Source organism: Podarcis gaigeae (genome assembly GCF_964106915.1).
Source record: "Podarcis gaigeae genome assembly, chromosome: 2".
In the NCBI taxonomy this organism is placed as follows: domain Eukaryota; kingdom Metazoa; phylum Chordata; class Lepidosauria; order Squamata; family Lacertidae; genus Podarcis; species Podarcis gaigeae.
In genome coordinates, this window is record NC_139679.1 from 64899997 (window position 1) to 64903379 (window position 3383).

Sequence of the window (3383 nt, forward strand, 5' to 3'; positions counted from 1 at the left end):
GGGCGTTGTTTAATAATTGTGTACTAAATTTGCAAACTGATACACATTACAAGCCCCCTCTGAAAATAAAACAAAACCACACCAATATGTAGTGACTGCTTTGACCCAGAATGTTTGACCGTGGTTGTATTTTGAGGCTCCAAAAATAATAAGGGACCATGGGACCTGTCTCCAGTGGAACTACCTGTGCTACACAGGGTCTTAGAGACTTATGATCACTGCTTTATCAAAGGCTGCATCTATTCCAGTTTCAGTCATCATAACACCGGCAGTTGGGTTTAGCTCCATTGGCTGGAATTGTTCGTTTCCTGTTGCTGTCATTTTAATTGCACTAATTCCTGCCAGGCTTTATTATATTAGATATATTAACTTTTTATCTTGTCTGTTTTAACATAAGCCACTTGGTTTCAATACAGAAGCAGCATACAAGCAACAAAAAGGTTTTCTGTTGTTTAGTTTTGTGTTTTCTTTCCCCCCAAAGTTATATCAGGGTTGGGTTTTTTTGCCAAAACTTTAAGAAAACAGCAGCATGGCAGAATTCTTACCAAGATTTCCAGCTTTGGCACAACTGGAAATTGCCAAGTATATACTTTTCATAACAATACTACAATGGTCTCACCGAGAGCCATCCCCGCTATAGCACAATGTGAGTCACTGGGCACCGATAAAAAGGTAAAGGGACCCCTGACCATTAGGTCCAGTCGTGACCGACTTGGGTTGCAGCTCTCCTCTCGCTTTATTGGCCGAGGGAGCCGGCGTACAGATTCCGGGTCATGAGGCCAGCATGACTAAGCCGCTTCTGGCGAACCAGAGCAGCGCACGGAAACGTCGTTTACCTTCCCACTGAAGCAGTACCTATTTATCTACTTGCAATTTGACATGCTTTCAAACTGCTAGGTTGGCAGGAGCAGGGACCGAGCAATGGGAGCTCACCCTGTCATGGGGAATTGAACCACCGACCTGATTGACAAGTCCTAGGCTCTGTGGTTTAAACCACAGCGCCACTCGCGTCCCATTGGGCACAGATAGGAGGTGTTAATTCTGTTAATTAAAGCTGATGAATGACAACCGTATCAAACATTACCCTGTTCAGCTACATTTCTGATGGATTAAGTGTTCCAAGGAAGCTACGTTGTATAATTTGACCCACCACCCTTCTTTTTGGGGCCTTTCTGCTGCCTTCTACCGTCTAGCTGCCTCCATCCGAACTGCTGTTGGCAATACTGATGCTAGTTCTTTATGGTGCAACAAGGGATTCCAATTGTTTTAAGCTGAGAGCAATGTTAACTTCAGGTCTGGGACCAAAAGCTGGCTGACTAGCCCCAACACCGCAATGCAGAATTGTTTTGCTTTGATGCCGTCCCATCGTAGGTGCATAACTGTTTTTTCTCCGTATCTGTGTCTGTGCTCCTAACGGCATCTTTAAATATTGATTTAAAATACTTATATTGTGCCCCTTAATCTCACGATCTCTGGGGAACAGTCACTTCAATAAAACAGTACCGCAGAATAAAAATCACACGAACAAGTAGAACAGGATACATAATTCTTAACTGAACACCAATTTCCAAAAGCCTCTGTTCAACAGCAACATAAGAGGCCAGTGTGAATTCAAGGATTTGGGGGGTTCAAAGACTGGTTGCCATGGGGAAGGCCCACCTGTGTGATGCATCCTCTATACTGTGGAGCTGCTTAACGTTCAGCCAAAGTGGGGTACTCCTTCAGGTAAGAAGGTCCCAACTTGTTCAGGCTTTTCTGTGTCACTCACAAAGCCGTGACTTTGGACTGGAAACATACGGGCACAAAGTGCTATCCTTGAAGCACTACTGTAGTACAACTCTTTACTAGTGGTTCTATGTGCTGCTGCATATTGCATTAGCTGCATTTTCCAAGTAGTCTCTAGAGCACATTGCAAGGGTCACCAGTTTTTGATACTGTGGGAACTGGGAAATTTGAGCAAGTACCATGTGCACCATTATCTATGGTTTCTTCGCTCCCCATCCACCTGCGGTGAGAAAGTGTGCTCACATGTGCACACTTGGGCTTTCCATGGGGTCTGAGTCAAAGTGATCCAGTGGCACTAAAATGGATCCACTTGAATCTGCATGATTTTATACGGCACTGCTCTGTAAAAATCACTTCTGGTACTTGCCAGCACCACAAATCAAGGCATAGATGCTCAGATTTTCATGGCCCACCCCCTGAAGCACCCCACTCCCCTCTCTTAGTTGCTCCATACCCTCTAGTCTCTGCCCCTTTCCACTTTTGGTTACTCCACTTCCGATTTGAGCCTTGAGAAGCACGGAAGTCACAAAACAGAAATTGGGAAATCTGAGTGTCGTTCTTTGGACTTCAGTTCCATGTATTTTTAAAGAGGAGTGGGGAAGATAATTACCCTCACCCCCACATGATAAATGGGGGAGTGGTGAGAGGATCACGGAGACTTTGTGGACATCAGGAAACGTCTAAGGGTGTTGCGCCATGGGTGCCATACTGGAGATCCTATTATTGCAGCTATCCAGCCAGGAATTGGAGCATAAATTACTGAGGCCAGGCTGGGAAACTGGCAAAAAGTTTCTTCATGCCATTGAAGAAACTTGAGGCTCCAGTAACAGTAGAAGTCAGGAGCAGTCTTGGCCTATGAACTTGCTCCTTCAAGGAGAGTGCAACCTTGTCAAGAACAATCATTCACCTGATTCCCAGACCTAAGAGACACAACATCTCTGCTTCTTTATCTGGATTCAGTTTCAATTTATTAGTCCTCATCCAGTCCATTATAGCAGCCAGACACTGGTCCACAACCTGATGTCCTCAGGTGAGGTGGCACCTGCATACTGGTAACACCCAGCTCCCAAAGCCTAGTTGTGTTTGCCCAGCAGCTTCATACAGACATTGATTGAACAGCACTGTGGGCAGAACTGAATCCTCTGGGACCCCATGATCAACCGACACAGAGTTGAACACATGTTTGCAATGCAATCTTCTGGAACTGGCCTTGTAGGTAAGAACCACTGTAACTCTGCTTTCAACTACCAGGTCTTGTCCAATAAGATACCATTGTCAATGGTATCAAAAGTGGTTTAGGACAATCCCCTGTCTCAGCCCATCTCCACCTCTCCTGGAGGAGACAATCTGTTAGGGCAACCAGGGCCAGTTTGGTCCCGCATCCAGGCTGAAAGCCTGACTGGAATGGGTCTTCTTCAAGAAAGTCTGAAGTTGAGCAGCAAACACAAACCTTATGCTTATTTTGTCTGCTGAAAAGGCAGGATAGAGATTGCCAGTGTGGAGAGTGAGGCAGCATATTTATAAAAGTCAGAAGAACATTGCTTAAGAACCATAGTTAGGTCTTGGGCTGACGCCACCACAGCCAGTAACACACAACA